The following is a 15,018-nucleotide window of genomic DNA, read 5'->3' on the forward strand; positions in this document are numbered from 1 at the left end:
GCAAAGGCGCAGCATAGATTGTTACGTGGTCAAATCACGAGGAACATTCTTTTATGACAATTTCCTTTTTTCTTTTCTAAAGATTACGAAAACTTGGCTACCCGAGTACATCTGTTGGCAAAATGTCATCTACGCTTGTGATCTTAGACAGTCTTGTAGACCCGGGCCGTCACCAATTCCAAGAGAAAACCACCACCTTAAAAGCCCACTATGATAAAATCCCTGGTTCGCGCATGACATTTTGTTACAAACAAGATTGAAAAGAAAAGCCAATGGCGTATCACTAAATCACCGCTTCTTTAGATTAAATAATTGATCTAACTAATGATGTTGTTTAAGTTATATGCTATGTTGATCACAGTTTATGAATGAACTATGGTTTAACTTGATATATTATCAGGGGCGAATCTATGTATTTCGCTACGGGTTCACGGGAACCCTTTGAGTTTCGGATTTATATAGAACGTCTATATAATATATGAGAGTGAACACACATCTAAATTGTGAGGGAACCCATAGTTAAAACTGATTTACTGGTTCAGTGGTAAACTCCTTGCTTTGAAAGCCCAAGTTCGATTCCCTCATTTAGCAGCCTTTTTTGTTGTTTCTTTTAACTAACTATTTAGCAATACATGCAGAACGTTAAACAAAGTGGTGGAGCCACATTGTGGCTACCGGGTTCGGCCAAACCCGGTCTTTTTTCGGTTTTATATATAACCTATAGTATCGAACCAACGAGCGAACCCATTCTTTTTAGGCAAGCGAACCCAATATCGTTTAAAAAAAATATTCTAACCCATTAATTATGAAAATTTTAATAAGTTTTTTTAGTAATGAATATTTTTCTATAAAATATAAAAAAAACTGTAAAAATTGTTAACAAACATCATAAACGGGCCAATAATAACCCATATACAACTTATAAATTAAAAAGGTCCAAAATCCAAATTACTCAAAGAATTATCCAGTAAACTCAACTCAATTAACATCCTTAAACATAATAATTAAGCGAAAATTAAATAGAAGCACGAAAACATCCATTGCCTCAACGACCATAAATTATGTTTCTATCGACCAAACGACCATCGCCTCATCGACTTCGCCAGTTCGCCTCAAGGCTTCAACCATCGTCTTGCCTGCCGAACTTCAACCAGACGACAACGGCCAGCCGACCGACTCTTTCTTTGATTGCTTCAAGCCTTCAATCGATCCAGAACTCACAACGAATCTTTCTTTGATTTTGCATAATTAGATGGGTGACGACTTTATAGTATATATGATACTTGCATTTGTTATATTGAAAATGAGTTTTTTAAAGTCGCGATTGAAGATGTTATGAATCGTTTTCAAAACACGAAAATGCTTATGGAACAATTATAATATGTAATATATTTTTTTATTATTAAATATGACTTTGAATTTTAATAAATGTTGATGATGCACATTTATTATTATAGTGAAGTTGCAATTTATTTATCTCACCGAATGACCGACTCGACCTGTCCCATTTGGGCCCGAAAACTTTGACGCCAGAAAAAAATCAAGTATCGAAAAATCCAAACCCACAGAAAAATTTCCCGGCTCCGCCACTGGTTACATAGACAGCAGCCACCTTTCTTTAACTGTTATTAAACTTGGATCTGCAAGTTTATGTTTAGTAATATCACATCTGTTAGAAGCAAACTTCCAATATTTGTAAGCTTGGTGCTAGTTTCGTCACTTCGTGTACGTGTTTTGTAGAAAAAAACAACACATGATTGGACCTATATGCGTTTTGATCACATATTTTACCAGTCTATAGGTGGCTAGCTTTAATGTTTGGTTGTGACAAATTTGTCCGGACCCGAGCTGAAATCTAAACAAATGGTTGTGAAAAATCTGGTCACTAGAAAAAGATGAATCCATTAAAAAAAATTTCTGGATCCGTCGGTGTATATTATCCTTTTGAGCATGGCACGTTCAACTCATATCAACCTCATATTATTTTGAAATCAAGAAAATAAAAATTTAAACAATCAAGTTGAATGCATTTAATCTTCCAAAAAAAAGGTTGAATGCATTTAATGTTCCTCCCCATAAGTATCAAACCCAAATATCCATATTCCATACTTCATCAACAAATTGACAAAATCAATACTTCAAATATATAACATTTTCTTCGGTTAAGTTCAAATATGGGAGGCTACAATTTGAGTTTGGTGGTGTTCATAGCCATAATGGTCGCATCTATGCAGTTTGACAGCATCATGGCACAGAGGTCCAGGGGCAGACCATTATTGCCACCAAGAACCACCTCTGGCCCCACCACCTCATCACCGTCACCTAATAGCGGAGCTCCATCTTTCACCGGGATGGTACCAGCCGCTATCTTGACAATTGGCATATCTTTTTTGAGCTATTAAATTTCGGAGTCAACTAATTTCATTTCACTTATATATTCTTTTTCTGTTTTTAATTCTTATATTGTGTTTGAGGTTTCCTAGATATGTTTCTATCTGTGTGTTTGTGATCTGTTAAATAATTAATGAGATTTTTTATTTTTTAAAAAAGTACTTATATTGTTTACTACTAGTAGAAACCTGCGCGATGTGTTGATGACAACAAATTACAATGCGGTACTCGTTTTTAGTTAATTTCTGATTTGTAGGATCGTTGTGGCCTATCTAGTTTAAATAAGAGTCGATGCTAACACGAAATTCATAGATTTAAATTTAGTTCGAAATGCCATATTGCTAAGGGATGAATTTTGGCATGACACGAAAATAGAAGATGATGCTAACACAAATTTTGTAGATTTGAATTTAGTGTATTGAGTCGTGTCACAACAAATCAACAATCTATCTAGCTAAGGGGATGAATTTTGGTATGACACGAAAATAGGAGACAATGCTAACGAAATTGCAGATTTGAATTAGTTTGAATGAGTTATTGAGTCGGGTCACTTCACCATTTGCGGTTCGTAAGTTGTCTCAACAGCATATTTAATTTTATAATTGTTACACCTGACTCCATGAGCCTAGGCACGTGACCAACATTGTTTTGTAAATATTTAAGAGTATTGGTTGTAAAGCGGTATAGAGGGGAGGAGGGATAGAGGACGTCCCAAATTAACTTGGGCTGAGAGGATTAAGCATGATTTGCTAGATTTGCACCTCTCCGAGGTCATGGTCGAGGATAGGAATTCTTGGAGACGTAGGATTAAGGCTTAGGACTTTTAGGAGAAACGTAGAGTTTTGATTATAACTCTATCTAGGGAGTGTTTCTTTACCTTATTTCGAGTGAAAAACGATATATTACTACAATACCCTATCCTCAAATTAGCATTTATAACACATATTTAGTATTCATTCATAATATCATTATTATTATTGATCTATTCCCATATCTAGTACAACTATTATTACTATAACATATATTTATTATTCACTATTATTATTACTGTAACACATATTTAGTATTGATCTATTCATTATAATATCACTATTATTGATCTATTCATTACTAATGTCACTATTATTACTATAACACATATGTAGTATTCACTACTAATATCACGATTATTATTGATCCCACGCATATGGTTTTCGAGCCGGGGGTCTCTCTGGAAGCAACCTCTCTATCCTTTGGGATGGAGGTACGGTTTGCCTACATCCCACCCTCCCCAGACCCTGCTAACAGCTTTGCTATTAGTGGGATTTATACTAGGTATGGTTGTTGTTGTTGGTTGTAAAGCGGTAGTATTTCATTAAAATAATATAATATTCAAAAGTCGGGATTAAACACCTGATGGTTGGTACAAAAGTGTTAAAACTTTGAAAACTATAATTTACATATTTTAAATTATTAAGCATCATCTGAGCCATCAGAACGTTTAATGACTATCACCATCATCCTCTATCTCTATTCCTCATTACCTGTATAAAAATACGTCAGCAACACATGTTGGTGAACACGTTGACACTAAAACATTTTATATACTTAATTATTTCCTACGGGTAACTTGTGACCCAGCCCATCATGGCAAAGGAAATAAATAAGTTCTAAACTTCTGAATAACTTTTATAACCTCAAGCTTAACTCGAAACCGCTCATCAAGCATTGCAGAATTCGAGTGCTTAGCAAATACCAATATACACAAGACTATTTCCTACGTGGATATAACTTGGACCTAGCCCGTCATGGCGGAGGAACGACCAAGCATGGTGCGGTGTGCCCACTGACTGACCAAATATGTAAGGATACAGACAAACGCATATAATAGCTTGAGGGCCGGCGATTACCTTTGTTTATAAAGTTTTAGGGATACATAGTCCCATGAAAACTATTAATGACTTGATTTAAAGAGTTACAAAAGTTTGAGCGTATTCACCTTTGTTTATGATGATCAGTATAAATACTAATTTCTGCTTGTGCGTTACCTCGGAACTATAGTACGAGAATAACCTTTTGTAAATACTAGATCAACGATCTAGCTTCAGACCTAATAACATTAACCTTGAGATATCATTTGTTCGTAACATTTGGATCTTTAATCCCTTTGTTTATTTACCATTTATGTGTTACGTTTCTTCTTCATGAAATACGTCAATGCTAGGTTTCTTGTTTAAGAAGAAGCACTAATTTGACTATGCCCTTTGCATGTAAAACTTTATGTTTCTTAGTTATAAAGAAACATTTTTTTTACTATAACTCTTGCTTATGAAAAACTATGTTTAACTTAAATTTTATAAAGGTATGGGTTATACCAACTAGGGTCTAAGCCAACATAATAAAATACTTAAGCGGAAACCCTACCTTATGCGGGTAGTTAGAGTTAGATGCTTAAGCCTGGTCGAGCAACACTTCTTCTCTACATCATATGCCGGGGCTTAAACCATCAGAACTTCCGGGTTTCAAACCCGTGGCACACTTCCTGAGATAGCGGTGTTGTGTGTGTGTGTATTATAAAGTGTGTTTGGGATGCCTTAGTGCAGAGCCCGATCGTCCCCTTTTATAGGCAAGTTGTCACGTGGCTTGTCACGTTGTGCCATGTGTTTCCATGTGGTTCGACGTCTGTTCCGGTTACTTAATCTAGTCATCACGTATTGCGATGACTTGAGGTTTTATGGTCGCTGTGTAGCGCGATAACGCCTAATATAAGGTTTTGTGAAGCTCCCGTTGCTTATCGTGATTGGCTTGTTTTTTACTCCATCACGTAGTGCGATGAGTCTGGAAACTCAAAATTTTCATTTGAAGTCCTTGATCTTTTTTGACTTGACAAAATTGGCCCCAAAGTTTCGAGATGTTACGTTAATTTAGAAAAGGTATATATTTTATGCGATAACTTAAATAGATGGTGTTTTTTATTTTAAAATTTAAAAATATAAAAAATACGAGCATAGTGTTTAAACTTAAACATAAACAATACCAATACCGATGCTCAATCAAAGTTAGCTTGGTTCGTTTCATCACGGTATCAAGATATTCTTTTTCTATTCAAGAAAAGAAACGGTTGTCATGAAATATGTAAGAAATTCTCTGAAGTCTCAAGGAATTCTTTTGAGGTGTCATGAAAACCGAAAGCCATTAGAAACAATTATACAAAAAGGAATACAAATGATTCACATCACTCTAGTCGTTGACGACAGAAAAACCAACCCAGTGACCAATTATTAAACATAGTTTCTAGTTCATCTTAAACATACACAAATCCATCATCTCTTTTACCAACTATATATGTTATTAAACAGCTAGCCAAAAGAAAACAAACAACCAAACACCAAAATTACAAGAGCATTTAGAGATACACATAAATCATTAGTTCTTCTCTTATATTCAATTCTACTTGGATAAAATAAAGTCAATGTTGCAGTTCAGTTTCCTACTATTTTAAATGGAATCATAGGCAAACATATTTATTAAGAAGTCATGAAGCAACCAAATTTGGGAATATAACCATTTCTGCTATTAATCAATTTGGAATTCAAGTTTGCCTTTATTCTTTAACAACTGATTTAGTTGTGTCTGATACATACATTGACTAAATAAAGTCAACTTTGCGTGTTCAATCTTAATTCTGAAAATTGCAAACAGTTGTATATTAATAGCTACGGGTAAATTCTGAATATCTGAAAGTAAAAAATGCAGATTTTGGACTTCACGTTTTTTTTTATTCATTAATGTAATTAAGTTGAGATAATTCATATAAATGTTTAGATTACATCGAAACATAAGACAAGCGGGCAACAAGCTGCGCTGCTATCTCTTTTTGAATTGCAAAACCCAATCTTTTAAAAACTACATTTGCTGATCACATATCCAAAAGGGTGTTCATATTTAAAAGAGTATTCAAAATATCCTTGGCAGGCATTTTTTAAAAATATTTAATGCTTTAGTATCTCGCGTCCATTAGTATCCATTTGCGTCCGTTTAGAAAATTAGCAGATAGACATGAACAAACATGAACAAACTCAATTCCTTAATGAATGAGCACAAACGAACATGAACAAGCTCAATTCCTTAAGGCACGAACACAAAATTTCATTCGGTAAAGGGTTCATGAATCATCCATTGTCCGGAAAAAGTTTAACAAACGGATACGAACAAGGTCTCGTTTGGTTCGGTTCATTTACAAGTCCTACTTAAAAGGCAAATCACTAAGCAGCCATAATACTGACCTAAGAGGCAACAACAGCTGCATAAAATCAATAAAAGATGCCAGCCAAAATGGATCCTAAAAAAGCTACAACAACAAAAGACAACAATTATATTGAAAAACCTGAAAAGGGAACATAAAGGCAGTGGTGTTGGAGGTGATGTTGCTCATTTGCTGGTGGTGGACTGTGGTTTCTGGAGATCGTGATGATGGAGAGAGATGATAGTGGGTGGTGGTGGTGGAGATACATATTTGAAAGACGATGATGGTGGTCAGGTTGGGGTTTAAAGGCAGCGACAGTGGTGTTGGAGGTGATGTTGCGGTAATTAGGTCGATGGTAGGAGGGGTGCATATCTTGTTTGTGTTTTCAATTTGGTTAACGGAGGTCGATGGTAGAAATGGTGCGGTAATTACACAATTAGGTCTGCATATCGTGTTTGTGTTTTCAAACAAAAGCCCCAAATTTGTGTTTTCTGGTGGTAATCGGGGTTCAAATCAGGTGACGGATGGCAGTGCTTTGTTACCGAAAAAAACGAGGAGTTGGACGGTGGTGGTGGCGATGGTCTACGGTAGGTGATGGTAGAAAGATGGGTTGAAGAAGGAAGAGAAACAGAGAGAAAGAGTTAATTGTGTAAATAAATATCTTTATGTTTTATTTTTAATAATTATTAAATATATAAATTTACGAAACTACCCTCATGTGCGATGTACATGACCAGATTAACGAAAAAATTTAACTAAGTTAGTGCGAAAGGACGTAACGTGATAGAGTTTTTAAACACAAAGGATGTTCTCTGCTATTTCTTTCGCCAAAGGACGTCCAATGAAAAAACGTACAAACATAAATGACTAGTTTTGATGTTTTGTCTAAAAATTAAGTGGGATCTGGGAATAAGGATTTGGGAGATATATTTCCCTCTTTTCTAAATATTTTTAATAATATATTATGCTTATATTAAAACAAAATACATTAAAATTAAAATAAGCGAGCCAAACCGAGCCATTACAAACCGAGTCATATCGAGTATGCATTTTCCGAGCTAAATCCAAGCGAGCTCTGAGCTACGAGCTATTTGAGTAGCCCTAAACCCCTCACCAACAACACCCACCGGACCCTGTCCACCCACCTCATCTCATACCGTCAGCCCATTATCACCACCAACCACTACCTCCGGCAACACCATTCCACCACGGCCACCTAGTAGTGTAGGTCCATCTTTCACCGTCTTGCTACCTGCCACTCTCTTGGCAATTGACTTGGACTTTTTGAATTCTTAAATTCTTTAACATGAGATTACCTTGATATTTTTATCATTATATATGTGCTTCTAATTAATTAAGTACAACTAGTTTTTCTACGCGTTGCGTCGTGGCAGCTGGCAAAACCCCAGAGTTGAAACCCAGGCGTTGGTAAAACCCGAACGTTACGGCGATGATTCGACACGAATTCGGCTAGTGCCGGCTGCATTCGTTACGATATAGACACCATTGGTAAAATTTGATGGTTAAAACCCAAAAAATTAATTCGTCAAATTAATATATAAAAACATTAACATATAAGAAAAACAAAATATTTAAGATGATGTTTATTTGGTGGCAAACCCGGACAGTGGTAAAGCCCAAGCATTGTCGGTCCCAAGCATTGAGGCGGTAACTTGACACGAATTCGATCGGTTTTGATTACGTACCTTACGGTACCGGAAACGAAAAAAATATAAAACTTGAGGTGGATCAATGACCAATTGGGGGGGGGGGGGGGGTTGTGTAGCGTTGTTGGTCATGAGCTTTAAATAAGGTCGCGAGTTTGCGCTAACTTAGTCGGTTTCTTTTAAATTTGTTATGGTCCCAGAACTAAAAAAATTGGCGTTTGGTCGGTTTCCATTACGTTTATTATGATAACTGAACTAAAGAAAAAAATATCGCCAATCAATACGGTGCCGCCAAGTGGCCCAATAGACCACTTGCGTCACAAAACTTGTTAACTATATATATAGTATTAATAATAATAATTTTTTAAGTTGAATGAGTTAACGCTAAGTGTTTATTAAGTATTGGGTTATTATGGGCTTTAAAAAGGTCATAATGAATTAGTTCGGGCTATTGTTAATTCTTAATTGGGCTACAGTTATTTCTCAATGTTTCATTATCAATCTATTGTTAATTAGGCTATATAGTTGATTTCTTGTTTTGGGTTTCTATTTTTCTTCTAGTCGGTCTTAATTTCGATTCTTTAGGTGCCTGATTTTCATCTGACATGTAAATCTAACAAAAATTACAAAATAATCCGCAAACAGTTATATGTATGCCAATGCCAATGCCAAACTAGTCATTCTAGCTTCATTTGATAAATTTCTCATTGAGGTTCCCTCGGAGACGGATTTCTAAATGCCGCACTATGAAATACATCGGCTATACTCAAGAGTCTGTAGTGTGTGACGAAGTTAGAAACTACTGAAGCAAATGTTGGAGGACCAGAAAGAGATGGAGGAGGACGAATAAAGATAAATGACAACCGTAAAAAAAAAAATAGAAACATATTGTACTTTTATATGTAATTTGAAATTATGTATTTTGTAATTGGTAATTGAGAATTTGTAATCATTATTCACAAATTAGATATAATTTGCAGATTTACTTGTGTTTTCATTACAAAAATTTTAAATTTTTATTTTTTAATTTTGAAATTTCAACGGGTGACAGATGGCCATCATAGTTGGTAAATATATTTTGGCCAGAGAAATGCCCATTGGTGAAGTTACATGCTACATGATTATTCATCTTAGATTCAAATGCAGATCCTGACATAGATTCGCTACTCTCAATAGTTTAATCTATTCGTTGGAAATATTCGTCCGTATTTGAGAGCATTACCCTCGAACATTGTACCGACAAAATTTCAACGAAACATAGTTGGTGATAACTTTCACTAATGGAACTATAACGTAATAGTCCGCCCTCAAGTTAGAATCCAATCCCAACCGAGTTTTACGGAAGTGGACCTTTAGATCGATGACATGATAGGTTTTTCCCCGGAACTAAAGACGGTGGCTTGGACTACCCAGTGCTATTTGCTGGTGGTGGACTGTGGTTTCTGGAGATCGTGATGGTCGTATCCATGCAGTTTCACGGCATGATGGCACAAACCATGCACGTAGTCGGTGACGCCTTGGGATGGACCATTCCTGCTGGTGGTGCCGCAGCATACGCCACTTGGGCTTCACAGCAAACCTTCATTGTTGGTGATACCCTTGTATTTAACTTCACCAACGGATTGCATGATGTTGCAGAGGTTTCAGCGGCTGCATACGACCCATGCACATCCACCAATCCCATCTCCCTAATTACCACCGGCCCCGCAACCCTTGCTTTGACCACAGCGGGCACACATTATTACATTTGCACATTCACTAGTCATTGCCAAATTGGCCAGAAGTTAACCATTAATGTCTCCGCTTCCACTACCTCACCGCCCTCAACACCTCCACCCACCACCACACCGCCATCAACAACTCCTACAACGCCGGCATCTCCACCGACCACTACTCCTACTCCTCCCACGGTAACTCCTACTACACCCACAGAACCTTGTCCCCCAATCTCATCTCCAACCGCCAGTCCATCATCACCACCAAGTACCACCTCCGGCCGCACCACTCCACTGTCACCACCTAATAGTGGAGCTCCATCTTTTGCCGCCGTGGTACCAGCCACTCTCTTGGCAATTGGCATAGCTTTTTTGAATTATTAAATTTATGAGTTAACTGATTTCGTTACATTTATATATATCTTTTTTCCGTTGTTAATTCTTATATAGTGTTGGAGGTTTACTGGATATCTTTCTATTCGTTGTGTGTTTGAGATTTGCTAAATAATTAATGAGATGATTTTTTAAATACTTGTATGTTGTTTTACTATGTATATATGGACTGCTCATGTTTGTATACGTACCAACAGTTTATTTTAGGGGCTTGACTCAGCCACATGCCCACAAATTTCTTGAAGGTATGGTCCAGGGGCTTGACTCAGCCACATGCCCACAAATTTCTTGAAGGTATGGTCCATATGGATAAATGGATTGATTGACACTTATAAATGACAAGCTCATACATATTTGAAAGGTCAATGAAGCGGTATGAATATTTTGACATTATGCTACAATATGTTTATATTACAATAGTATACTTTTTAAATTTATTTTTCAAAAGAAAATATTTAGCCATTGTTTCTGGCTCACCCTTAACCCCCCCCCCCCCCCCCCCCATTATTATTAGTTGTCTACTAACAATCAACACTAAAAAATCTAACTTTTATTGTTACAGTTGTTGCGAACCACGATGCATAATACTAAATCTTACAAATATCAATTTGTGGACACATAGAAACACAAAACAAGCTCGAACTAGATAAGATTTTGATAAACTGCATATCCCTTTTGAGGTACATATTTCTACCACTATTAACTTATTCAATTATACGTTTGATCATGATGCACACTTTGTTCATTACACGTTTCAGATTGTCTAGTTGGAGGCTCTTTTGCTAAGTCTTCCTTGTCTTCAGTCTTGAGGAATATTAGCACACAGGTAATTACATGCATGAATCATTATTATTTTATTTTTATTTTTTTATGATTATACATTTATGTACTAGCATTTGTTTCATGTATATTTTTTAGTAACTAGGTGTTGTTTCTTTGGTACTCCATAACAAATCTTCATCAAATAATGAAATATCATCTTCAAGAATTCAAAATGATAATGATACCTGCTTTTAACTTGTTACGTTTTTAACTGTTTTGCAATACTAAATGGATGTGCTTATGTTGTAATATATGATTAGCCAAAACTTTCCATTTTGCTGGGTAAGAAAGATGCTTGGACAATTGATCTTTAAATTTTTATTGACTTTGTTGTTAAGATAATATGCTTGTGTTTTGTCTAAATGTTAGGTGTTGGGTCCAATTATAAATGGCTGCATATTGTATGTTGGTTGGTTTTTTTTTATGTCTAATTGTTAGGTGTTTGGATTTTCTTATACATGTTTTTTGTTTGAATCAAGAACAATTACTTTCAGAAAAAAAGAACTTTTAGTTTTTTTACTAATGCTTTTTTTATATGATTAATGATGCAGGATAGATATCATGAGAAACTTTGAGCAAAGTTTTATGAGAGCGATATTCTCGCCCAAAAGATGTTTAAACTGATCATGTAAAAAACTGAAATGGGATTATGTTAATTATTACATTGTTCCTAGCATTTGGATATGTTTCGGATTGAACCTGAAGTTATAATATTATGATTTCTACATTTACATTTTTATCAAATTTTTATTTTATATTTTATAGTGTAAATATTGTGATTTATGTGGTAATATTATGCGCCACTAAAAATATACATATATTTAAATGAAAATAGTTTTTACTAACACAAAATTTGTGTTATAAAAGCTCTTTCTAAATTGTGCGGCAAATAAAGTGTCTCTAAAATTAATATGCATATGTAACTAGGATTAATTTTTAAAGGCACAAAAATTGTGTCACAAAAGCGTTTTTATTATACAATGGCAAAAAGGAAAGTGCCATTAAAGGTCCAAAAGGTTTGTGCGGCACATCAAAAAAGTGACACTAAAAGGCTTTAGTGTCACCACTTCTAGTGACACTTATTTTGTGTGCCGCACATTCTTACAGGGGCTGTTTAGTGGCACTTTTTTGTTTTTCAGTAGCATTTATTGTATGTCCACTATATGACATTTTTTTTGTAGTGTGTTCGTTTTTTGTCAGAACGTTTAACTTGATTGTTTAAAGGTGCTTGTTTTTGGTCAGAACGTTTAACTTGAACGTTTAAAACGTGTTCATTTTGGTCAGAACGTTTTAGTGTCTTCGGCTTTGTTCAGAACGTTTAAACGTAATATTTTGAACCGTAATCCGAGCTCAATTGAGTATATTTTTCGGCAATTTCATAATCGATTGATGAATCTTAATCCTTCTACATATCAATTTGATTGATTAAATCATCATTTTTGATCATTTTGAAGATTCTTGATGTTCAACGACGTTTTATTTTTTATTTTGGTTTTTTACTTTAGAGATTTCATATTGATGACCGTCGTTTGAGTCATGCAAAAACCTAATTAACCTAAGTAGCTATGGGTAAGTCAGGTATCGTATCCACCAAGAGTATGTGGTCAGTGTAAAGTGAAATCAATTTCTAAACTATGAAGTAATTTAATTAAAGTGCGGATCACACTAGCAAATGGTTTATATGTTGTAACAAGCAAGCAAGTAATCACGTGTTCAATCAATTAACAAAGACAAATCACACCCGGGAATCCAAGTAATTAACCTAATAGCAAACTCATGCAACTAACGGATTAACAATCACTGAATAACACCGATTGACTAACTAGACAAACCTTAGGCATCAACGCTTACTAACACACGACACTGGTTATCAAACAGTCCCTGCCAGTGTGACTCAACTAAGGGAAAGCGTATGCTTCATCACATTCAACTAGTCAACAAAATCCTATAGCAATAATCATAGCAACTGGCCAATAATCGTTCTGATCGAAATAAACCTAAACCGACTGAGTGATCAATAATACCAGACATCAATACTCATAGATTAATCAAAGATCATTACAATCAATTCATTCTAAATACATGAGAAAAACTGAAAGATACAATACTCTACATCTCGGGTATGACTCGAAGAAACTAGCCGCGCATCGACATCTCCCGGGCCTCGGTTATGGTCTGGTAGGCCATGTAGGACACTTAGAGATGATTGGGGATGATCGGACTTGCTCCTCTGCTCTGGTAATCGCCTGGAAGGTGGTGAATGGCGTCTAGGGTCGTCAAGAACGTAACATAAAACAAACCCTAACTTTCACGATTCTGGAGACCATCGCGTAGCGCGATGGTCCTCTCTCCTGGTCGCGATGGACCAAAGTCAACGCTGTCATTTACAGGGCATTGCGTATGCGCGATGCCCCACCTTCAACACCCATCGCGCCACGCGATGGGCCTCTTTCTCAGCAACCTCGTTTAACTGCCTCGGTAAGCGTGCAGGGACATCCCAGGTCTTCATTCCATGCTCATACAGGTCCAAATTAAGCGCGTTAAGTACTTGTGACCTAAAACACAATAAACATGTATGAAGTACCAAAGTTCCTAAAATAAACGAGTAAAACAAATATGTTAACACAAATAAATATGTACAATAAACCGAACATCACATATTTTAAGCTCTGATTAGGGTTTAGAAATTGGATGAGATCATGAGTTCAGAATTTGTATCAGAATGATTTGTAATCGACGATTTGATCATGAACTAGTTTGGGTTATTTACGAAAATGCCACCACGTGTTTTTTAATCCAACGCTCTGGAAGGTCACGTACGTAATATACGATAAGCCATTATTGTACAATAACCCACCCCCATAATATATATATATATATATTACACACACTTACAAATATAATAATATTATCCCAACAAACACCAACCTGGCGACAAGTTCATGTCCCCCCTCCCACCTTATCGCCCCTCTTATGGCTGGGGGTGGAGGGGTGGGGGGTGTTCTTGCCCAATATCGCCCCTTGTCTCCCCATTTTATTCGACCACATACGCTTAGCCTTAGGGACCTAATTTTACCCTTGCTGAAATTATGTTCGTATCATCGTATGGTGTAGCAGTGGTAAATCCGAAAATTTATAAATGGGGAAAAAAAACAGGTCAAACCAATCTAGTTCGGCAAGCTAATTAAGAGGTAGAATGACTTTTTGCGACTTTTCATACTCATATCGTTTTTCTACAAACATCTAACTATATTATTAAAGTAAGATAATTTTTTCACATGGCATCATTATAGAGTGTCCACATTAGATTCCACATAAGCAATTCCTCTAAATACATTTTCCACCTAATTAACATTCATTAAAATGTATAACAATTCATTAAAAGCATAAAACCCTCTATCCATTATTTTTCATTTAATTACCATTCTAAAGTTATATTAAGTTATTCATATAACTTTAGAAATACTAATATTTAACCTTTTACAATTCAATATAAAATTCTTCATTAATTTTATTTTATAATCATTTAAATCAATAACAAAAGTTGACTATATAAATCAATACAATAGCTAAAGTCTTGAAAAATTATTATATTCATTTAAATCAATAAAAATTGTTATATGAAATAACTGAATTTATGTATTCCATATAATAATTTTTATTTTTATTATAATTTCTACCCGTGTGGAACACGAGATCTAACCTAGTTTGCTAATAAAGTAATGTGTAACTACTCGTATTATGTAATTCGCAGTTCATACAACACAAAACTAATGACTTACAAATTCCTTCACCCGAACGTAAG

At 35.5% G+C, this 15,018-nt stretch overlaps 1 pseudogene; it reads left to right on the top strand.

The window, feature by feature from the left end:
- Positions 1–1,303: 1,303 nt before the first annotated feature.
- On the top strand, positions 1,304–10,382 carry LOC143604174 (uclacyanin 1-like; annotated as a pseudogene).
- The last annotated feature ends 4,636 nt before the right edge of the window (positions 10,383–15,018 follow it).

The sequence above is a fragment of the Bidens hawaiensis genome, unplaced genomic scaffold (genome assembly GCF_021521415.1).
Source record: "Bidens hawaiensis isolate Kalapana, Puna unplaced genomic scaffold, B.hawaiensis_p1.1 tig00064113_1, whole genome shotgun sequence".
NCBI lineage: Eukaryota > Viridiplantae > Streptophyta > Magnoliopsida > Asterales > Asteraceae > Bidens > Bidens hawaiensis.